Raw genomic sequence first — 25,028 nt, forward strand, 5'->3', positions numbered from 1 at the left:
AGGGGAGAGGTTTCCCAACACTGGGTTCACGCAGGCGCAGTACCCCAGCCTGTGACCCCAGCAGCTCCCTTTCAGTTTTCCTGCGCAGGCGCAGTTGCCTTTTTGAAGACAGAGCTTTCACAGCCTCTGCTGGGGGACTCTGGGGAGGAGGTTCACGCAGGCGTAGTTTCCCAGCCTGTGACCCCAGTGGCTCCTTTTCAGTTTTCCTGTGCAGGCGCAGTCGCCTGTTTGAAGACACAGGTTTCACAGCCTCTGCCGGGGGACTCTGGGGAGGAGGTTCGCGCAGGCGCACTTCCCCAGCCCGTGACCCCAGCGGCTCCTCTTCAGTTTTCCTGCTCAGGCGCAGACGCCTGTTTGAATACAGAGGTTTCACAGCCTCTGCCGGGGGACTCCGGGGAGGAGGTTCGCGCAGGCACAGTCGCCTGTTTAAAGGGACAATCTCCCCAGCCCGCTTCTAGAGTGGTTCCCCCTATGGTGTTCAACACTGGGGAGGAAGGGATAGCAATTCCTCTTGCACGGGACATAAGGAAGGAGCTGGTACCAGGTTTTGGACCTGGAGAGGAAGATTTTCAGCCACCAGCAGCGGGTGGTGAGGGCATACCTGCCCCCAGTAGAGGAGTGGGTAGGGAAAAGGAGACAAACCCCAAGTACCGGCAGGCTGCCAGGTATATTATACAGTGCGGGCTGTTTGCATCAGGGGGAGAAGGTTCCCAGCCAGCTAGGGCTATGACCCAGGGTCAGGGTCCGTCAGCGAAAGTTTCCCCCACAGAGACGCCCCTCAGAAGGTCTCAGCGGGTCCGCAAGCCCAAGATAAGATGGTCACCAGAGTACCCGCCACAAAGAGCAATCTCCCGAGCCCGGGAGGAAACAGATCGCAGATGTCCCCAACTAGCAGCCATAACCAGAAGCAGGAGGCAGTCCAGCTTCGCTGCAGGCAGCAGTAATCTGCGACAGTGACACCAGAGATTAGCCTGGCCATCCAGAGACAGGCGGCATTTGTATTATAGCTTTGTGTTAAGTTAACAATGTTTATAGCTTGCTTCTAAGGTGTTTACATTTTAAGTTTAGAATGTAACTAGTAGTTTTGAGTTTAAGTTTAATGTTTAAGTTTATAAGTGTGCCAAATGCTTGTGTTTTGGTCCAAGGTCGAGGGACCCGACCATGTCTCCACCTAAGGTCAGTGAGAGACCTGGCTGCATGTCCTTTTAAGTTTTTTTGCAGGAAAGCGGACAAAGGAGCAGCCCTGTTCTCCCAGCCCGAGCTGGGCATCGAATGAAGATATGGATACAGAATGTTGGGGATCACCTCACCACTGGACAAATCCAGGAGGAGAACCCGCAGCGACCTGCGGGAGAAACCGGACAGGATCCGGAGGAACCTGCCTACTCATCCTACGCAGAAGAATGGCCCCAGCTGGGTGGGACACGGCCCCAGCCCAGCACTATCCTGACCGAATGTCACTTGCGGGAGACCTCGCTATTGAGGAGACATGATGGGGAAGCACAGGCGCCTTGTCAGATAGGGATGTGTCCCCTGGGAGTGGGTGGTGATGGCCCGGGAAAGATTGTAAAGGGGAGGCGGAGACCCAAGAGTCGCGTGGGTGCGTTCGGTGGAGGGAGGAACTCACCCGGGGGCCCACGGGCAAAGTTAGAATGTAAGTGTGGCTGGGGAGGATGAGTGGGTGGCCAGATCTGGGTTCCAAGTTTGTGTGTGGGGCCAGTGAGAGCCGCCACACAGGCACCCATCATTTTCTGCAGCCAGTCGAGGGAAGACGGGAGGGGGAGGGACTGGGAGTCGTGATCCCATACTCCCCGGTCTCGGTCTGTGAAACATAAGGGGTACCCCGTGTTGGGTGAAAATAAATTCACATCTAATCTATGGTAAAGTAAAAGGTGCAGTTTATTGAAAACAGAGCTCTGGGAGAAGCGTCTCAGACCCCACGGTCTGTGCGAGCACCTTCTCCCCGATCAACAAAATTCACAAGCTTATATACAGTACAAGACTGGAGCACACCGATAGCCGTTATTACATTACTTATTCCTTGGCCAATCCGGCCCAATTATATTCCTTCAAAATCAACCTAATTATAACTTTACATCGTTAGCTAAGCCCCCTTCTTTCAGTTCTGTCTTTTATCTAAGTTTGTCCAGTTATCTGGATTGTAGGGTCCATTCTTGCTTCATCGTGGCTTCGGCCGATCTGAGTCAGTGACTCGTGATTGGACATGGCTTAAAGGTTAATCAAATATACCTTATATACATCTGCGTGACAGTTGTTACTTCGTAATCCGATTGTTCTGCAAAGGTTAACCTTGTTATTGCAGCTTCTCATATCTCCACATGTTTAATCACTTTTGTAGTTCAGTTTCTGACCATCTGTTCCATTTGTGGTTTCAACTAGTTTCAACCAAAACTAGGTTGTCATGCTGTGTCGTTTGACTGCAACATTCAACTGGCTCAAATCCCAACCTTTCAATCCCTCCTGTTGGTCCCGGTACAAATTTAGATTTTGCCCCGGGATACCAACTTCCAATGCTGTTCCTTGCCATCCACCGGGTAGTCACCCTGTATTGAGGTTTGGGCTCAATTGTCCTGAGCTCATCCTTCATTGATCATCATATGACTCTTTACATGTGAGACTCATCTTCCTCGTCGTCTTCTCCTGTTGCTTGTAGTTCGTCTGTCGTTGATAGCAGGGGTTTTATCGCATCTCCAGATGCTACTGGAATGCTGGCGAGTGCCAATTTACAACATACCTTCAAAATTGTTATCATAACACAACATATTGTCATCACTACAACAACAATTATAAATCCATGTATCAAATACAATCCCCATGATCCTCCGAAGAGCCAGTCCAACCAACCTTCCCCTGAGGTTTGGTGTAATTTCTTTACCTCCTTTTGTATATGTTCGGCCAAATTGGTTATATTCTCTGAGCTATCTGGTATGTAGGTGCAGCACTCAGCGCCTATCATTGCGCATGTGCCACCTTTTTTAGCTAGGAGATAATCAAGGGCCATCCTATTCTGGAGAGCTATTGTTCTCATAGCCACCATTTCTGCACTTATTTCAGACAGGGCTTCAGCTGTGTCATTAGCTACTTTCTCTAATACCGATGCTACGAGTCGAATTTCCTTTATTGCCCTAGCCGTCCCATACCCGGGGAATAAAATAGCGAAGAACCGCTCTGTTTCTGTAATTGCCCTTTTGGATCGATAATGTTGATGATCTGCTAGGGAGGGCAAGTGATGGATGTATGGCACCACATATCCCAAATAGCATACCCAGTCCAATTTCGTGGAAGCAATGGGTATGCCTTATGCCCACAAATAAAATAGGTCCCGTTATAGGCAGTTAGGTTCATATTTGTTGAGACTGTGGAAAAGCTGTACTCGCCGTTACTCCCTGTGATTCCGTTCCATTTCCCCCCACTAGTGAGGTTTGTTAAACCAGTTGTGTTAAACCACCAAACTTCTAAGGGTGAACCTTGTTCGAGTGTTGTCCAATTATGTTTACAACTACTGTTTCCTGCTTCCAGATTCCCCTCTTCCCCTCTGCTTACATTCCTTATCCAACATATCGCCCCAACGGGTCTTCCTACCCCAGTTGTGTTTGTGAGGATAAGGTACGGTGGCTTTTTCCTTATATTATACACGGGTTTGTACCATCCTGCAAACATGTTTAAGGGATATCCTGCACTCCTGAACTGTACTCTTTGTTCCTCCCATTTTCTGCTCTGGGTGTCGTTACCATTAGTACTACTGCTCGTATTGCTTCTACTAACTAACCATTCTGCCATTTGAATTACGTTCAATGGTATTGGTCTAAGAGGGATTCCCCCGTTGGAGTGGATTGGGATATGGCTACATACCCAACACGCACTTTCTCCCTTGTCCCTTACATACACATAACTCATATACAAAAACGTATTAACATGTAACTCTCGCTTTTCCCGTGCCGGGTGGCATGTCACTCCGGTCAACGCCACACATATTCCACAAAACAATACTATAGTCAAATACATTTTAAAGATGTATTAACAATTTTCCAAAGGGTTATTGAGATTGATTGCAGGTATCGCCTGTTAAATATACAAAGTTTCCCAACGTGCCCTTCGCATGTTAGATACTGACCGTAGCTTATTATTATTTAACATTTCTACTATCGTGTGTCTGGTCTGGAGGATAATGTCCCCGGTCCTTACTGTGGGCTCGCTAACCTTTACCGCCCACGCTGCGCAGTCCAGTGCTGCTACACATCGTGATAATCAAGCGGCTACGGATGACTGTTTAGTGGAGTAATATGCTACCGGCCGTCACCTGTCCCCATGTTGTTGGGTTATCACGGCGGCGTAGAACACCCCTTCGTTCTCACAATGAATGTGGAATGGTTTCCTCATGTCGGGTAGACCGAGGCCAGGAGCCGATATCAGCGCTTGTTTTAAACCCACATATGCCTGCTCCTGTTCTGGTCCCCACTCTACCGGGGTATTACCGGGACTTCCCCCTTTCACCAATTTCTGGATGGGTTCTGCTTTAGCTGCAAAGTTCGGTATAAAATTCCTACTATATATATATACTCCTTGGTTGTCGGAAGGGGCAAATCAGTCAAGGATACTGATGCTCCTGTGGCAACTCACATTTCACACGGTTGGCCCCCTAATAATGCTGCTACCCTTTCCTGTTTAATTTTTTACACCTCCCTTTTCAGTGTGTTCAGCTTTCTTTGCATCTATCTGACATGCCCATTGAACTGCGAGATCATACGTAGGGGCGGCTATTACCGCCATTTTTAGGATGGCTTGGTGTGCCAATGAGAGTCCATCCTTAAACATCTGGATGAAGGGCTGGTCTGTTCGTTGTGGGTTTGCTTGCCCTGATGATTCGCAATAGGCGTCAAACAATCGTTCTCCATAATCACTACTAGATTCTTCCTTTCTTTGCTTTACTGATTGGATTTTTCCCCAGTTTATAGTAGGGGCCCCAAGTGCCGTTTCTACTGTGATCTTAAAGGGCCCGTATGCTGCCCGCTGTGCCGCCAGTGCGGCACTCGCAGGTACTGCATCCGCCCACGCTCCAGCTTGCATGCCTGCAATGGGGTTTATATTTCTCCATTTGTCGGCTGGGCATTTCGCCCTAACTAACTGGTGGATGTCTCGAGGGTGTAAATCATGGATTTCCCACATTTCCTCTAACTTCCTCCAGAACTCTGAGTTCTGACTACGGGGTTTAAGGGTTCCTAAATCTTTAAGAATGGCTTGTTTTTCAAGAGGTGAGAAAGCCTGATATCGATTTTGAGCTGGCACTGGGTGCCGTATTACGGGTGCCATCGGCACTACCGGAATATCACTTTCATCTCCAGGTGGAGCCGAGGCATACACCAGGGGTTATTCTTTATCCCATTCGTCTCTTTTTCCCTTGCCTGTCAATTCCATCCTTTCTACTAAAGTTTCTAATTCTGCTATTCTCATTTCTTGTTCTTCTACCTTACTGGTTTGTGTCTTAACCCATTTTGTTAACATTACTAACTGATGTATTAAAATTACTCCTGCTTTCTTAGTTTTCTTTTGTTTCTGCTTTTCCCACCACTCCCATTGTGTTATTGGTTTTTCTAGTGGATCCCACCCATCTTTCTTCATTTTATCGATCAAACCCTTTTGGTCGTCAGCATAGAGCCGACTCATTGATCCTGGCGGACCCCAGTCTGGGCCTCCACCTTCTGCCATAATGTATTAACTCTTGTTACTAGTTTACTGCTTCCCGGTCCCCCCTAATAACTCATTCTCAGAGGTCTACCTATCGTCCACCACTAGTGATGGCGGTCCTGACTTGTAACTATCTCACTGTCAGAGGTGATTATTTCACTTGCAGCCGTTAACACATTAATACAATACATCACGTAATGCAATACAACAGATCCCGCAACGCAACACAGCAGACAGACTTTTAGTCTGTCTCAGATTCCCAATTAACTCTGGCCTTCACGTGGGGCCCAGTCGCCCTCTTAATTCTGGCTCAGTATGGGTCCTCGAGACGTTTACATTCCAAAATAACACATCAGGTTTCAATCAACTTAACCACTATTTAAACGGCATCTCTCACCCGTCACGGATAGCAGATTCTTTCGATACTGCATCACTGTCACACCGCCCTTCCGAGTGATCCAATTTCTGGACGGGCAAAGATCTGACTACTCGCCCCGCTCACTGGTGCAGGCGGTCTTCCAGCTCCGCAGTACCCTGCTCGTAGCGCCAATTTGTTGGGTGAAAATAAATTCACATCTAATCTGTGGTAAAGTAAAAGGTGCAGTTTATTGAAAACAGAGCTCTGGGAGAAGCGTCTCAGACCCCACGGTCTGTGCGAGCACCTTCTCTCCGATCAACAAAATTCACAAGCTTATATACAGTACAAGACTGGAGCACACCGATAGCCGTTATTACATTACTTATTCCTTGGCCAATCCGGCCCAATTATATTCCTTCAAAAACAACCTAATTATAACTTTACATCGTTAGCTAAGCCCCCTTCTTTCAGTTCTGTCTTTTATCTAAGTTTGTCCAGTTATCTGGATCGCAGGGTCCATTCTTGCTTCATCGTGGCTTCGGCTGATCTGAGTCAGTGACTCGTGATTGGACATGGCTTAAAAGTTAATCAAATATACCTTACATACATCTGCGTGACAGTTGTTACTTCGTAATCCGATTGTTCTGCAAAGGTTAACCTTGTTATTGCAGCTTCTCATATCTCCACATGCTTGATCACTTTTGTAGTTCAGTTTCTGACCATCTGTTCCATTTGTGGTTTCAACTAGTTTCAACTGAAACTAGGTTGTCATGCTGTGTCGTTTGACTGCAACATTCAACTGGCTCAAATCCCAACCCTTCACCCCGCCTCCACAAAGGGACAAGGGAATGGCTCGGGGCGGGCGGATCAGACTGTTCTGTAAAAATCCATTCTGTATGTTTCAAAAGTTTAAGACCACTAAAGCGGGGGTGAAAGGAACATTTACTGCCCAGTTGGGAGGAGCAATACCCACTCGAATTTCGCGACCCATCATTGGCACATGATGGTCGGGGTTTATTTTAGCATTTTGTTTCAAATGTTTAATGAAGATTTTTTATATTTTGTTTTACAGTTCCAAGCTGTGCAGAGGCGTAGGACCCTCTCCATGCTTGGGATCATTTTGATTACATTGTATAACCAAGATTGCAACATTTTGTAATATGTTATAATGTAACAAGTGGTGCAGAGGTATGAGACCTCTTATTGTAACATTTTGTAGTTGATGTATCTGTAGATGCCTACCGTACCACGGTTTTTTCTCGGATTTGAGGGGAATAGACGGTCGGGGATTCAGTGATAGGGAGCTATAGGTAAGTACAAGGGATGGTTGTTCATGAGGAGTCAGAAAATTTTGCTCACTTCTTCAAGAGGATACTACAAGCAAGTTGGAAGTAGCCAAGGGGGGAATGTAGTGGTTCGCAAAATCCCCTCATCCCCCGAAGATCGGGAAATATTAATCCACATCGTGGACAAAGACTTTGTGTGATTTAAGTAGTCTCTGGGTTGGACAATGTTTTAAAATGTGCCCAGAACCGCAAAAGGCTGCGTTAAGGGGCCCGTGAGCTAAGCAGCACTTGGACAACACCAGAATCAAAGAACTTTGTAAAAAATTGCACACCTTAAGGCAGTACATTTTTATTAAAAATTGTACCCTTGAGTTTGGTAAATTGCCCAGGGATAAAAATGACCATCAGAAAAGCATGGCCAAGGAAAAAGGGCTTGGAAGCAGCTCGTGTATGTCTGTGAAAAGGGAGGGGATCAAAGTTGGCAGTCAAATTCTGTCAATCAAAAGGGGAGTTTCCCCCTCCCTCCAGAGACAATCGATGTTTATTTACAAGGATGTTTGCACAAGGGATTAAAACCACTTGACTGCAATTTCAATGACCACAAGAGAATGGGTTTCTGTTTACATAGTAATCCAACTCCATTCAAAACCCATCACACACAATGAAACACACCTAAACTATGCAAGAGACTTTTTAGACTAAGAAAAGGAACAGTTTAAGAATGAATGGTTTTGAATCACCCATTACTAGACAATGGGGACAGCTGTATCCCTGTTAGCCCAAAAAACTCCGGATGTGGGCGGGAACATTTTGGCCTCAGAATGAAGACACATTCAAAACCCCTGCAGTTTTATCGACAGCCATCACAGACAATGGCAACCCCATTCAAACCCATCAGGATGAATGAAGACACATTCAAAACCCCTGCAGTTTTTTTGACAGCCATCACAGACAATGGCAACCCCATTCAAACCCATCAGGATGAATGATGACACATTCAAAACCCCTGCAGTTTTATCAACAGCCATTACAGACAATGGCAACCCCATTCAAACCCATCATGATGAATGAAGACACATTCAAAACCCCTGCAGTTTTAGCGAAAGCCATCACAGACAATGGCAACTTTATTCAAACCCATCCCAGACAAGTGGACAGTTTGGATCCCTTTGTTTTAGCCCAGAAAACTCCAGATGTGGGCGGGAACATTTCGGCCCCAAAATTGGGGTATATAGAGATAACTTCTCGGAGGCCTCTCTCTCTCTCTGTCTGGCTTGCCTCCGTGTGCCCTCTACAGCATGGGAGTCTGTCTGAAGAAGTAAGAACACCAGCAGTTTACTTTTAAAACACTAGAGTGTTTCTTTACTTCAGGACAGTGAAGATCTCGTGGGACACAGGGCTGGCATTATAGTGCTGAGCATATATTTTTCTGACCTTCCACAAGGCAACTTAGGATAGGCATAGGGGTGGGGAGTAAAGTGGGATTTCGTTAGAATTGTCATTTTAGTCATTTTCCCTCATTATGCCCATTTTTCCTCCCCTATCTAAGCAATTTTACCATGATTACATTGATCGTGTTGTGTAGTTTATTTCGTTAATAAAGTTTGACTTTCTTGCATCCAAACCATTTGTCCATTTTTAATATATCATTAATTATAAGCTCCTCCAGTCAGAACTGGAAGGGTGGGTTTAGCGATTCGAAACCGCTGATTGGTATTGGTAACAGTGCAGTGGAAAAAAAGGCTGCTTGACCAGGTAAATTACCGTAAACCAGGTAAAGGAAGGTAAATTACCGTAACCCAGGTAAAGGATGCCCCCATACACCACCAAGTGTATGCAAGGATATTGCTGGAGTTTAAGCTGCGGAAGTGTCAGCCATGGCTTAGTTAGTAGCACTCTGGCCTCTGAGTCAGACATTTGTGGGTTCGAAGTCCCATACCAGAGACTTGAGCACAAAAATCTATGCTGACGCTCCAGTGCAGTACTGAGGGAGTGCTGCATGGTTGGAGGTGCTATCATTCGGATGAGACATTAAACTGAGGCCCTGTCTGCTTACTAAGGTGGATGTAAAAGAACCCAAGACACTAGTTCAAAGAAGAGCGAGGGAGTTATCCCTGGTGTCATGGCCAATATTTATCCCTCAATCAACATCACTAAAAAAGATTATCGCATTGCTGTTTGTGGGAGCTTGCTGTGCACAAATTAGCTGTTGCATTTCCTACATTGCAACAGTGATTACCCTTCAAAACTTACTTCACTGGCTGTAAAGCACTTTGGGATGTCCTAAGGTCATGAAAGGTGCTAAGAAATGCAAGTCTTTCTTGCTTTTAAACAGCACTGTTTACCTTTGAAAGTGCTGGTAAGCTTCCCACTACCTGCCCAGGTAGAATCCTCTGTCCATTAAGGGACTAGCTTGCAGAGTTATCTGAGCTGAGCGAAAATAACCCCCATCCTTGTGACAGATCTGCTTCTCCAGGTCCCATTACTGAGCAGCAAAAAAACATGTCACCAAAAATTTAATTCAGTAAAGAAAAGAAAATGGATTAATAAATTCACGCAGGGTGTGAACTTCAAATCACCAGACTTTTAATCATTTTAATTTGTACAAGATGCCCACAGGATGTTCTTCAGGTTCCAGATTGGCCTCCCAGGCTGTTCCAAATGGAGACGCTCAGAGATGTAGCAGGCCGAATCCCAACAGTGGCACCGAGGCAAGTGGACCTGACAAGGGAGGTGCCTGATACATTAAGAAGTCTAACCTTAACAATACTTAGAACCAAAAAGCAATCCCCCTTTGACTTTCCTTCCCTTTAATCCCCATGGCAACTATTACAAGCTCTGGACAAGGGTTGCTTTTGTACGGCTATGGCTCCAACATGGAGCCTCGTTAGATAGACGTGCTACTGCGATGGAACCTCACCACCAACTTGAGCCCCCCCCCAGATAGTAAAGCTCCATATAGGAAACTTAACCTTGAAAAATCACCCTTATATATCTGGGATCTACTGCAAACCTGGGTATTCACACCAGCCTGCTTCCAATCGACTCAATTTCAGCTCTCTGCAGCAAAGGGAGCCAGCGCATGTATCAAACTGTGAAGAAATTTAGCACTAACTGAACGCACATGATGCTACAGACTGTATTCAGTTCCACCCATGCACAGTCACACTGAATGCAATCTTGTGCTCTGCAGATTGCTGAACTTTGCCACACTGCCTGTCAAAACATTAAAATGAAACGAGCGGCAAATTCACAAAGGTGTTTGCAGTGATTCCCTCTTGCCTCGTAGGTTTCATTCATGTCTGCACTCTTTGAAGGACAGCTTGCCTTTGTACAGAGTCACTTACTCATCCGCCCCCGCGAGCTCACCCAATTTTGGTAAAAAGAAAATTTATATTCTGTTGCAAGGTCAGAATCTTACTGAGAATTGCATTTCTTTTTGAAAAATAAGGGGCTAACGGATACACAGCAAAGGGTCCTTGAGTTTATTAATGCAAATTTATTTCAACATCAGAGATCAGTCACAGCCGTAATTCATGGTTGAGGAAGGCATTTTTCTCACCAATGTTTGTCTCAGTCTGAATCAGAATGGTTAGGAGTAAGGGGATGGAATGGAGATTTGCACTAGTGATTCCCAAAAGGTTGAGCTTCTGACCTTTCCCCTCGCTGCTTAAGATCATAAAAACGCGTCTTTCAAGAAAGACCTTTAGGTTCATCAAATCTATTCCTTCCACAGATTTCATACAATTGGCTTTTATCAAGGACTCTACAAACCTATTTAAATCTCCTGAGGGAAAAGTAATGTCTTATTTCTCCCCGTCCCCAAAGATGATCACGCAAGGCTCCAGAATATCTCTCCAGCTTTAAGTTCTGAGTTTTATGCCTTTGACCAACTCTTTTTCTTGGCATGACAATTCCATGGACCCGGCATCTCAGGAGACATCATTGGTGAAGTGATATACATGAGGGGAGGGGGGAAATGAGGACCAAGTTCCAAAGAATAATTAGTGTCAGAACTGGTAAGCAAAAGAAACAGGGGATCTGGTGAAATCATAAATGTGAATGAAACTACCATATTTTTCAGTAAAGAAGCTGGACCAATCTTAGAAGTTAAATCCATCCTATGTATTTTCTTCAAGGGGTGTGTAAAATACACACACAGGTTATAGGGCTAGATTTTCAGTATAGACAGTTTTGGGGCGCTAACCTTAGCGCCCGCCCGAAGTTAGCGCCCGCCCCAAAGTAGCGCCCCGTTGCCGGGAATTCAGTGGCTTCGCCCTAAGAGGTTGGTGGAGCGCTAAAAGAGGCGTTCCACTACTATCTTTAGGCGCTAAGCCGGCGGTCCAGAGGGATAGCGCCCAGGCGGGGCGCAGCACGGGTGCGGTCATTTTTGCACTGACAGCAGACCCCGTGGTGCCGACCAGCTCTTAAAGGGGGAAGGGACGAATTGGTCTGCTGCCACGCCCTGCACACTGCAGCCTTGCAAAGAGGCCTCAACACTACTGCTCAGCCCCAGGGAGTCATGGCAACGCCAGAGAAGGCCCGTCAGCGTGCCCTGCGCTTCTCAGAGGGTGATCTGGACATAATGGTCACAGCTCTGGAGGTGAGGCGCAAGATCTTGTTTCCAGAGAGTGGGAGGAATCCAACCCACCACGACTACACCAAAGCCTGGAAGCAGATCGCCCAGAGGGTGACGTTCACCGGCGAGGCCCCCAGGACCCACACACAATGCCGTAAGAAATACAACGATCTGACCAGGATTGTGAGGGTGAGTAGCCTTTCCAGTCTCCTCCTCATTCTTGCATGTACACCTGACATGATGGGCAAAGGGACCTGAAAGTCCTTTTGGCCAGCCCTCAGCCAGCAGCATTGGGACAGTCATGAGCATCAAATGGCCATTCGGCACTCTACACTTTGGCCCAGCTATTCCACCATGGGAGGCAGTGGACAGTACATCAGGGCTTCACTCTGTCCAAGCTATTCCACCATGGGAGGCAGTGCACACTACATCAGGGCTTCACTGCGCACTTACAGCCCATCCTTTCTCTTGCAGGCTAAAGTAGCGTTTAATCGCCAGGCCCGTGCCAGGGGTGGCCGCGCCAAGCTGCAGAAGCTCACTCGGCTGGAGGAGCGCGTGTGTGTGCTCATGGGAGCCCGTGTGATTGTCCCCACAGCGTGCGGTGTATCCGACCCTCCACTGCCCGGCAATGGTAAGGACCTCGCCTTTTGGCCCTCTCGCGTCGCACTGGCCCATCCGAGCTACCTCCTTTGCCACTGTCCCACCATTGCGCTGAATCCCACCAGTCCTAACTCCCTCGCTGACGCCGTCTCCTCACTCTGAAGCTACTCTTGTGCATTCCTGCTTTCAGCTGGTGACGACCAGGACCCTGAGGCTGCCAGTGACAGCACCTCCAACCAGGAGGAGGAGGAGGAGCAAGCCGGACCTTCGGGGGAACAGTCACGTCCCGCAGGAGAGGAGGAAATGCTCGACACCTCCTCACTGGACGAGTGCCTGGAGGAACTGTCGCAGGGCAATGCAGCTTCTGGGACCAGTGGCGTCCAGCCACCCAGCAGCCGTGCGCGTGGCCCGCGGCCTTCCCCCCAAAGGGGGGAAGGATCAGAGGGGAGTGCTGCTGCTCGGCACACTCGCCGTCACCAACGCGGCAAGGGTCCCCTAGTTCGGCCCCCTCCTCCCCAGCGGGAGAGTCGCGACTCCAGTCCGGACACCTTCACTTCGGAGGAGGTGCGGAAGCTCGATCAGATGGCCGACGACTCGGACCGGCGCCACACGGAGCTCATGAGCGTGGTGGGGCGCATGCCTGAGGCCATCGAGTCGCTGGCGACCAGTGTGCGCGAGTTCGGGGCAGCAACTGCCGCGACTGGCCGCATGCTAACTGATGCCGTCAAGACCCTGGCGGATGTGATGCGCGCGCACACCAGGACCACAGGGCCACTCACTGCTGCCACACGCGCTGTCTCAGGCAGGCATCGCCAGGGCAGGCGCCGCGCTGGACCATCCCAGCAAGCCGGCCGTCGGCTGATTGCTGCGGATCCTGCAGTGCGGGCCCGGCCGAGTGCCACCGCGCCACAGCACCAGCCAGCGCATCCCAGACGCCAGCTGGCCCACATTGCGCCATCCGTCGCCGCCATTCCCCCTCTGGGGCGTCAAGGGCAAGCGGCTGCAGCTGATGGTGGCCAGGCTCAGGTGCGCCACTCAGGAGACGGCCCCTCGAGGCCCAAACGCCGTGTAGGCCGCCCCCCAGCGGCATCTGGCGGAAGGGCATCTGAGCCTCAGGCGCCTTCCCCCAGCCTCGCAGCAGCCACTGGGCAGAGCTTGCGAAGGAGCAGCAGGCAGGGCAGGGGAGGGAAAATGCTGGCCAAGGTCTCGCCCTCGCGGGCCACTCAGTAGAGGGTGTGGCCAGCTTTCCTTTAATATGGCGGTGGCCATCTTTATTTTGCCCATGGTTGTGCTTTTGGATGGCTTTTTTTTTGCGTTAGGCCGACGTTGAGGCCCGGTTTCAATAAAGGTGGAGTGGCTCCTCCCCAGTTTGTGGGAGTGAGTCGTTTGTTGGGCTTTTTGTGGGGCCCGTTTATTGTTTTTGGGGATTCATGTGGGAAGGGCTTTTCATTTTTGTGTAATAAAAAATTATCTTTATTCATGCAGTCTCCATGGTTGTTCTTCTTAGTGTTTGTTGGCTTCGCCGGCTGAGGGCTTGCGGAGCGGCTGCATTCATCTTCCCTCATGGCCCCTGGCCATTCCCTGACAGGGGGCTTAGAAGTACCGTGTAATAAGGTGGCGTCGTGCGGCCCTTGGCCCTGGTCGCTCCCTCCTGGGAACGTACTCCTGCTCCTCCTCCTCCTCCTCCTCCTCCTCCTCATGCTCCTCCTGCTCCTCCTCCTGAGGTGCTGGTCCAACGTCAGGTGGCAGTGCCTGAGTCCTGCGGATAGCCAGGTTGTGTAGCATGCAGCAAACCACCACAAATTGGGAGACCCGGTCCGGCGAATACTGGAGAGCTCCTCCGGAGCGATCAAGGCAGCGGAACCGTTGCTTGAGGACCCCAATAGTTAGCTCGATGATGTTGCGGGTGGTTTGATGGCTCTCGTTGTAGGCCTCTTCAGCAGCGGTCCTGGGCGCGCGGAGCGGGGTCATGAGCCAGGTGCACAAAGGATAGCCTTTGTCCCCGAGTAGCCATCCTCTTGGGGGAGGCTGTGCCTGGAACATGTCATGCACAGTACTCTGCCGCAGGATAAAGGCATCGTGGCTGCTGCCTGGGAAGCTGGCATTGACTGCCATGATGCGCTGCTTGTGGTCACAGACCAGCTGCACATTCAGAGAATGGTAGCCCTTCCTGTTGCGATACTGCTCGCCATGCTCCAGAGGGGCCCGCAAAGCCACATGCGTACAGTCAATGGCGCCCTGCACCAAGGGGAATTCCCCGAGTCTGGAAAATCCCAATGCGCGCTGATGCTGGCTCTCCAGGGCCATGGGGAAGGAGATGAATTGGCTTCTCCTTCTGAACAGTGCTTCGGTCACCTGGCGGATGCAGCGATGCGCGCCGTACTGGGAGATGTTTGCTATGTCCCCAGCAGCGTATTGGAAGGAGCCGGTGGCATAGAAGTTCAATGCCACCGTCACCTTCACTTCCACCGACAGAGACGTCCTGCACCTGAGCTTTGGCCGCAGATCTCGGCGAAGCAGGTGGCAGATCTCTGCAATCACCCCCTTTCGGAATCGGAGCCTTTTAACACATCGCGCGGCACTCATGTTTAGGTAGGAGCGCTGCTGGCGGTATAGCCTGACTGGGTAAGGCCTACGTGGCCGACGCCTGTAGCCCCCTCTGCCTCTAGCCAGGGCTGCCCCTCTCACAATGCGTCTGCGAGCCCTACGGACATGGAGCTGCAGCTCCGCGTTGGCACCCCATGCAACCCCCATCAAATCCTGGAAAACACTCTAATTTCCAAATGGCCACTTGCAGCGCTGTTGCCTGAGTCCAAAAATACCTGGCTCTTGCTGCTTGAAACCAGTTAGCTATCCTCCTTGTTGTGTCTCCAGAAATGCGTTGCACAAGACTGTTTTCTGAAAAAAGGATGGCCTTTATACTGGAGAGGACGTTCCCTTTAATTAGCGCCCCCCGGGGCCCGCGCTGGTTGTGTTGCGTTCCTTTTTCCAAACGCTCCGGCCGCCCGCCGCACAATGGGACGGTCCGACTGAAGTTTGCAATCGGGGCGGCCAAAGGGCATTGCACGAGGATGTGACGTCATTTTCTGCGCGCGCATCCGGGCGGGCGCTAAACTTTGCGCCGGCGCTAACGGGCAACTTAATTTGGGGCGGGGCGCAAACTGCGCTGCGCCCGGGCGCTACATGCATAGCGCCCGGAAATCACTTCTCTTAAGGCGCTAACTGCTGGCGCAAGCAACTGAAAATCTAGCCCATAGAGTTTGATAAATTCCCATCTTCTGAAAAATGGCTTGGAAACATTGGCCTACAAATTCGATGGCTTTGCGCCCATTTATCAGGCAGAAAATGGGCGCCTAAGTATCCAATATGGGGAGCGGGGCGCGTGCACTCATTACCTGTTGGAAGTGTGTCGCCAGCCATATTGGTAAAGGCATGAAAAGAGGTGTCCAGGGTCCACGCCTGAAACAGGCATTAGGCCGTTTGCCTATGGCAATAGGAGCATTATGCCTGACTGAGGGTTCCTATGCAAAGTTGAGCTGCCCTGAACACAGTTGGCGCCGGGCCGGCTGCGTTCAGGAAGATGTGGTCTACGTCCGACTGCTGGAGGTCGCCACCAAAATGCTACATTTTTTAACAAATACTTGTGGGAATGTGGAACTGGAAGGACCAGGAATGCTTTTCCCGCTCCCTTGCAGTCCCAAAGACTGTTGCTGGCCTCTGGTCGCCATCTTCCCTTCTAATCATTTCCCCCCCTTCCTTCTGGTCGCCCCCTTTCTCCCAATCACTTCTCCCCTTCTTCACAGTCGCTCACTCCCTCCCAACCACTTCCACCTTTCCTTCTGTAGGGGGTGGCATGTGGTGGTGTTTGGCGCGTACACCCAGTTATGCCGCTGACTGTTTATAAGCGGTTCGAATCGCTCCCACACCCCTGTGTTCTAGACACCGGACTTAGGTACAAGGCGGCGGTACCGAGAAGACTCGGGTAGACAGGTGGTTGGATGTAAATAAAAACCAAGATTTTATTGAAGAGGAAAATTGATACAATCTTATGGAAAATTACTAGTGTACACTTCTACAGGCAAAATACAAAAGAATAATATACTTATACAGGGAATGGGGAACACATGGCACATCGAGGGAAAACAGCTATCTTAACAATCCCCTTATCCTTATCCCACCCCCTATACCTAACTAATGTAAGAAGTCACAGAACACCAGGTTATAGTCCAACAGCTTTATTTGAAACTAGATTAAGCTATGAGGGGTCAGAACTTCATGCTCACCAATCAAAAGGGGTCTACTGGACTCAAAACAGCGGTTGGGTTCAGGGTTCGCTCTTGGTGCTCTCTGGAGCCTGCCGTCGTCACGTGGTCTCCAAGTGCTGCAAGGGCGTTGTCCAGGTTCGAGTACCCCAAAGTTAAAGTCTCTGTTTGGGTACTTTACCTTGCAGGGATGATTCTTCGTCGTCGGCCGACAGTTTGAGTTTGTATGAAGATAGTCGCAGGTTGGCTGAGGCTGAAGGCCCGATGGTTCGAAGCCTCCCCTCAGTTCGTCTCCTTAGTCGGTCTTCTTCAGTTGGTCTTCCCTCCTCCCCTCGTCGCGTCCCGCCTCGCCTGGCCTGAATTGTCCGTGTCCGCCCGATGCAGTGCCTGGGCGATTTCCAGATGGAGTGGGGAAAGGCACGGGCAAAGGCCAGGGGGTAAGCGCGGGATGGGGAAAGAGCGACAGCCACGAGGGCGAGTGGCGGAAGAGCCGAGCAGAGCAGAGAGTGAGATTGCTACCCGGTGCCTTCAATTATACTCCTTTCGAAAAACCCTTATCTGCGTACCAAATCAGGTTAGTTCTTTGTCTTAATCTTGGTGGGCTATTTTAAATAATGGTAGCAATCCATACTAACGGGTTTTAGATGGCCGGTAATCGCATCTACCGGCCCAATAATTGACTTGTTTTGTCATGAATGTTCCTTGATGGGCCTGTCCAACTTCGATGGCTTCCTTAATCTGTTGTCGATTATATATGTAAACTGCTTGATGGCCTTAACTATAGGCCTAACTGAATTTAGATTTGTCTCCAATTCGATCTAATACATAATTCAAAGTCCTGTCTGGTTTCAAAATATAAAGTCTCTCTTCACAGAAACCGCAGCCTTGGTTTCGATTTCTCCACAAGCTGCCTTCGTTGCAGAGTCCATGTTTTAAAATCTCACAGGCTTTCTGCCACGAGGCGCGGACACCATTTTGGGTACCTTTTTTCATTAAAAAATGTCCATGCAGGGTCCCTTTTCTTAATAATAACCTTCAGGAAAATGTAGAAATTTTGCGAATCTTACATTCCCCCCTGTGATACTAAAACTTGCTTGAAGTATCATTCTCTCAAGGTGAGCAAAATTTTTCTGACCCTCCATAGTCAACCTTCCCCTGTAATTACCTATCTAATATACCCACAACACATGCACTTCCCATTCCGTGAAAATGTAGCGTACATCAGCATACAGAGAGTAAAATTACAGACTTTACACACATCTAAGCATGGAGGGGGTCCAACACCCCTGCACCATTTGGTACACATACATCTTTATTAAATGCGTCACAAAAAAAACAACAGAAAAACCTTTATTAAAAATAACAAACACAAAAAACAACAGTCTTTCATCAAAATACAAAGAAAAGGACTCAAACGGGCAGATCTCCCTCCACCTTTACATAATGTTCCTTCCAGATGCTCTGGTTTCGGTATTCTGACCACTGACCTTTTCCCTTACACTGAATACAAACTAGATATAACACTATCCCTAACTGGCAAACCACAAGAATGTGGGAAGCCAGTCTGATCCACGAAGGAACCTCTATATTATTGAAAATGTCCCACCAGGGTGGAATCACAATATCCGATATCTTAGTCCCTATCTCTACTGTTTTCTGCTTGAGAGTGTAAAAATGTTTCTGCAAAACTATAACGGCTTTGAGTATTTTGGTAAGGTGTTCAGGGAGAGGGGGAATTTCATAGCCAAAGAGGGCTACATACTTTTGCAAATCCGTAAAATTCTCATTCACAGTGAGGTGCACAGTGGAGGGTTCAGGAATGGGGACAATTCGCTCCTGGGCCACTTGAACTTCTGCCTCGAGTTTAAAACAGAAGCTGCTTTCACTGACCAGACACCAGCTATGCTGTCCATGCTGGTAGTGGGACGCGCCGGTGGTGACACAATGGCCTAGAAATTCAGTGTAGCCACTTTTGGGGCGGTAAAGTCGGGCGGGCGCTAAAGTTAGCGCCCGCCGGAAAGTGGAGGCCACTTCGCCGAAATTCAGTAGCTTTGGCCAAGGAGTTTGGGCGAGCGCTGAAACTGGCGTTGCACTCCTACCTTTAGGCGCTAAGCCGGCGGTGCGGACTGATAACGCCGAGGCCGGGCGCAGCGCAGGTGCGGTCATGTTTTGATTGACAGCAGACACCCTGACGCCGGCCAGCTCTTAAAGGGGGAAGGGTCGACTTTGTCTGCAGCCATGCCCTGGATAGTGGAGCCCTGCAGCTAGGCCTGAACACTGCTGGTGGACCCAAATAGCGCCTGAAGCCATGCAGAAGGCCCGTGAATGAGCGCAGCGCTTCTCAGAGCATGCTTTGAGGGTGCTGCTTAGGGGGTTGGAAAAGAACAGAGAGATCTTGTGCCCGGACAGTGGCAAGAAGGCTCCCAGGAGGCAGTACAGGAGAGCCTGGAGGGAAATCGCCCTGAGGGTGTCAGCCAACAGCGATGTCCCCAGGACTGCTGACCAATGCCGCAAGAAGTTCAACGACCTCAGTCGGTTGGTCAGGGTGAGTACCCTTTCCAGTGTCCTCCTCATCCTTGCATGTGCACCTCACATTATGGGCAAAGGGACCTCAAAGGCCTAATGGCCAGCCCTCCTCCCGCAGCTATGGCACTGGCATGATCATCAATAGCACTCTCTGCACTTAACACACTGGCCAAGCTATTCGACCATGGGAGGCAGTGCACACAACAACAGGGCACCACACTGGCCAAGCTATTCGACCATGGGAGGCAGTGCACACAACAACAGGGCACCACACTGGCCAAGCTATTCGACCATGGGAGGCAGTGCACACAACAACAGGGCACCACACTGGCCAAGCTATTCGACCATGGGAGGCAGTGCACACAACAACAGGGCACCACACTGTACTTAGAGGCCGTCCTTTCTCTTGCAGGCCAAGCTGGCGTGGAATTTGAAGAGCCAGACTGTCACCGGGGGAGGCCGTCCCCAGTTCCAGCAGCTCAGTCAGCTGGAGGAGAGCGTGGCTCGACTCGTGCGTGGCCGGGTGACTGGCCCCGTTGCTATTGGAGATGCCGACCCTGTGCTGGACCCAATGGTAAGGACATGACCGTTTGGACCTCTCTGGTTCCCCTTGCACTTCAGATCTACATCCTTTGCCACTGTCCCACCAATGCGCATAATGGCACCACTCATGCCTCCCTCGCTGACGCCCTGTCCTCACTCTAAAGCTACTCTTGTGCCTTCCTGCTTTCAGCTGGTGAGGAGGAGGTCCCTGAAGCTGAGAGTGCCAGTCCCTCGGAAGAGGAGGACGACGAGGACCAAGAGGAAGGCGGCACATCGGGGGAACACTCATCCGCGCCAGGGGATGGCAATGGAGGGGACACGTTTTGCCTGGAGGAGAGCCAGGGGGAAGTGTTGCAGGGGGGTGTAGCTCCTGGGCCCAGTGGCGTCCAGGCACGCGGGAAGGGTCAGGCAGCACGGCTGCCTTCTCCCCAGAGGGGGGAAGTGTTGCAGGGGAGGGCAGTTGCTGGGCCCAGTGGCGTCCAGGCACGCGGGAAGGGTCGGGCAACTCGGCGGCCTTCTCCCCAGAGGGAGAGTCCGCCCTCCAGTCCGGAGACGGTCCTCGCCCAGGAGGTGCGCCTCCTTGATGAAATGTCCGCGGCCTCGGAGCGGCGCCACAACGAGTTCATGGGGGTTGTGGGACAGTTGCCTCAGGCCATTGAGTCCCTGGCTCATAGTGTGGCCAATTTCGGGGACTCACAGGCCAGGGGTGTCGAGCAACTCGCGGCAGCACAGGCCAGGGGTGTCGACCAACTCGCGGCAGCACAGGACGCGAGTCGCGAGTTCATGAGTGGCGCCGTCCAGACACTGGCTGATCTGATGCGGGCACAGACCAGGGCAGTTCGCGCACTCACTTCTGCCACACTCGCTGTGTCACGGAAGCATCGCCAGGGCACCCGCCGCCCTGCTGCAGCACAGCGGTCTGGCCTTCACCAGATTGCTGCGCTTGCTGCAGTGCCAGGCCGGCCGAGTGCCAGTGTCTCTGGTGACCAGCGAGCGCCTGGCATCAGCCAGCTTGCCCCCATTGCTGCAGCTGCCACTGCCACTCCCCCAGCCAAGGTGCGACGAGCTGCTGGAGAGACTGATGCTGGCCAGCCACAGCTGCAGCAGTCAGCAGCCGGCCCCTCCAGGGCCGGACCTCGTCTAGGCCGACCCCCAAGGGCATCTGCCGTCACGCATTGTGCCCCTCAGGAGCCTTCCCCCAGCCTTGCAACACCCACAGGGCCCAGGTTGAGGCGGAGCAACAGGTCGGGCAGGGGCCGGAGAAGCCTGCACAAGGACTCGCCCTCTCGGCACACCAAGTAGAGTGTGTTGCCAACTGTTTTTTTTATATGGGGGTGTTTGTGTTCTGGGGGGGGGGGGCTTATTTTGGTAAGGCCGAAGATGAAGGCAAATGTTTTTTTATATGGGGGTGTTTGTGTTCTGGAGGGGGGGGGCTTATTTTGGTAAGGCCGAGGATGAAGGCCAATTGGAAGGACAATTTTTGTTATTCCTCCCCAGGTTGTGGGAGTGAGATATGTTTTTGACTGTTTTTTGGGGGTCTTGTCTGTTTTTCTGTTTCATGTGGGAAGGGCCCTGAGTTTGTTAAATAAAGCTTTTTATTTATTCAGCTTGTCCAGGTGTCATGTTTCAAGTGGTTGTTGCGTTAACCGGCTGAGGGCTTGCGGAGTGGCTGCATTCAGGTGCGTTCATTGCCACAAGCCATTCCCTGACAGGGGGCCTAGAAGTGTCGTTCAATAAGCCGCCGGCGGACGACCCTTGGACCTTGTGGCTCCCTCCTGGGCTGGTACTCCTCCTCCTCCTCCTCCTCCTCATGGTCCTCCTGCTCGTCCTCCTGAGGTGGTGGTCCAACGCGAGGTGGCAGTGCCTGAGTCCTGCGGATAGCCAGGTTGTGCAGCATGCAGCAAACGACGACGAACTGGGAGACTCTATCCGGCGAATACTGTAGAGATCCGCCGGAACGATCCAGGCAGCGGAACCGTTGCTTGAGGACGCCAATCGTTTGCTCTATGATGTTCCTTGTGGCTTGATGGCTTTCGTTGTATGCCTCCTCCGCAGGGGTCCTGGGCGCGCAGAGCGGGGTCATGAGCCATGTACACAAAGGGTAGCCCTTGTCCCCAATAAGCCATCCCCTTGGTGGAGGCTGTGCCTCGAACATGTCAGCCACAGTAGTCTGGCGCAGGATAAATGCATCGTGGCTGCTTCCTGGAAAGCGGGCATTGACAGCTAGGATGCGCTGCCTGTGGTCACACACCAGCTGTACATTGAGGGAATGGTAGCCCTTCCGGTTGCGGTAATCCTCGGCATTGTCGATAGGTGCCCGCATAGCCACATGCGTGCAGTCAATGGCGCCCTGCACCATGGGGAAGTCGGCGATCCTGGCAAATCTGACTGCACGCTGCTCCTGCCTCCCTAGGGTCATGGGGAAGGAGATGAATTGGTGTCTCCTTGTGAAAAGGGTATCGGTGACCTGCCGGATGCAGCGATGCACGGCGAACTGGGAGATGTTCGCTATGCCCCCAGCAGCGGCTTGGAAGGAGCCACTTGCATAAAAGTTCAGAGCCACCGTGACCTTCACTTCCACCGACAGAGACGTCCTGCACATCAGCTGTGGACGCAGATCTCTGTGAAGCAGCTGGCAGATCTCTGCAACCACCTCCCTTCTGAAGCGCAGCCTCTTAACACAATGCGCGGCAGTCATGGTGAGATAGGACACCTGCTGCCGGTATTCCCTGAGTGGGTAAGGCCTACGTTGCCGACGCCTGATGGCCCCTCTGCGTCTAGGCATGGCTGGCCCTCTCACACAGCGTCTGCGAGCCCTTCGCACATAATGCTGGAACTGAGGGTTGGAACCCCATGCAGCCCCCATAATAAACTTGCAAACAGTGAAATCACAATGAGTCTAATTTCCAAGCTCTGGCCAGAAGCCAAAAATACCTCTCCTATGTTGTCCCAAATCAGTAAGGTCTGTTCCTTGGTCTCTGTCCAGAAATCCAAAGCACTAAAGTCATGGCAGCAAAATGGCTGGCTTTTATAGTTCAGTCTAAGTGCCCTTTAATTAGCACTCCCCGAGGCCCGCAGGGCCTCTGCTGCGTTCCAGTTCACAGTTCTTAACAGCGCCACGCCCACATTGGGCGGACGCCACTGAATTTCCGGTTTGGGGTGCACAAACAGCGTTGCGCGACGAAATGACGTCATAAGCTGCGCGCGCAGCTGAGCGGGCGCAAACACTTTGCGTCGGCGCTAAATGTCAACTGAAGTTGGGCGTAGGCGCAGTTCGGACTGCGCCCGGGCGCTAAGTGCCTAGCGCTGGAAATCTACCCCTCTTAAGGCGTTAACGGCTGGCGAACGCTACTGAATTTCTAGGCCAATATGTCCTACCCCCTATATATGCTACCTGCGGGGGAACATGGCCTGTGCCATTGCCTCCATGGTGCAATTTATAGGTTTTGCGCCAGCAGCTCTGAACCCACACTGCGGTTTCGAAAAGGCATTCAACTGCTGGGGACACAGGATTATGTGTGCTCCCCGGCTCCGGCACCCTGAGAGGTCAGTACCTGTCATAGCGTGCTCCCACTTAATGACGTAAGGCGGGACTGCTGTGAAATGAATGTGTGCACCCCCTTGAATGACTCCAATGTTCTCAACCCTGTATACCGGTGCAGGTCGGGCTGTCCTACCCATGACCGGCATCCTAACTACTACTCCCATGATTGTGTGGTTGGACCGCCCACAATCCACGGGACTGGGTAGGCTTCGGAGGCTAGCCGGAGTTGGCACGGGCTTAATGCATTCTCAAAAGCGTGGAGGGCTGCGAGGTGCTTGTTGCTAATCCAGGAGGGGACCAAACCCTGTTTTAAATCCTCCAGATTACTGCGGCCCTCACCCAGTAACCACGCCCCGTATAACACGCACACCTCATACTGCGCAGCCTGGTCAGAAGCATTTCTGTCCTCCCTTATGAGAGCATTCACTGTCTTTGCGTACTTTTCCGACTCGGCTATGATCTCTTTTAAATGGGCCATCATGGCCTGGTCCTCATGCAACTCTGTGCCCACTACATTGTTCTCATCCAGTAATATCTTCTTTAACTGTGTTTTTAAACCGTTTATCTGGGTCTGCAGCTCTATGTCATCCATAGATGACAGACGACCCAGTATTAAACGCAGTAAAAACATCATTCCATACTCCCCTTCTTTGCCTCCCTGCATTACCCAATATCTCTCGGTGTGTGGTGTAGAGTTCGGTTTTGTCCACATGGGCAAAATCGAACTCGTAAAACTTCTTGAACATGTCCTTTAATAGGGCCTGGTATAGCTGCTCTGTTTCCTTGGGGCACCACTCCTGCAAATGTACCTCGGTGAGATTCAAAATCACGGAGGCTACCACGTAGTGTACCCCCTGGTACAGCATCTGATCGGTATGTACTAGTACCAACCCATTCCCTGGTCCCTTGGTGGTGGTGGGGCAACCTTCCCTGGGTAACCTTGCCGCCTGCGCCGTGGGTGGGGCACAAGCTCAGCGGCGTTGACTTGGATCGGGGTGTAAGGGACCGCACACACCTTCAGGCTGGTATCCCACTTCATCCCCTCCCCAGTGTCATGCCACTGCCGGTGGAAAATGATGGATATGCCTGCGGGACATGTAATGATCAATAACATGTCATTCTATAGTGGACACTAGGTGGAGCCGTAGAGCTGTATATAGCTGTATGTATAAGACTACACTACCCAGCTGTATATATATTAAGGCTACATTACCTATGAGGCACTAGGCTACCCACAAGGCAGCAGTCAAGATAGAAGCCTCTACAGATATTGTACCTAGCCCACATGCGCTCAATAAAAGTGTCTAGCAAAAGCTAGCTGTGTTCATAATAAGAATGTCAATTTATTAATGAACATAAGAGGGCAGACCTCCTCTGACCCCCACATACAGATGTAAATCCCTTGATCCGGTTCCCACCACTTGTCCCAACACACGCTTAGTCCTCCATGAGTCCCGGTAATCGTCCAATGGGTGTTGTTTCCCACCCGTCCCCACTCGACTTCGGGGTTCCTCATGTCCTTGCTTAACTTCCTGAGCCACCACCAGCTATCCAGTGGAATGTGTCCTTTACACGTAAAACATATTCGCTTTCCAACGGTGACGCTGACCCTCGTGGTAACGAC

General features: G+C 50.9%; 1 pseudogene; it reads right to left on the reverse strand.

The window, feature by feature from the left end:
* Positions 1 to 2,428: 2,428 nt before the first annotated feature.
* Positions 2,429 to 3,600, reverse strand: LOC147103099 (endogenous retrovirus group PABLB member 1 Env polyprotein-like; annotated as a pseudogene).
* Positions 3,601 to 25,028: the final 21,428 nt, after the last annotated feature.

This window comes from Somniosus microcephalus, chromosome 20 (genome assembly GCF_052327205.1).
Source record: "Somniosus microcephalus isolate GS21.2 chromosome 20, FLI_Smic_1.0, whole genome shotgun sequence".
Taxonomy (NCBI): Eukaryota; Metazoa; Chordata; class Chondrichthyes; order Squaliformes; family Somniosidae; genus Somniosus; species Somniosus microcephalus.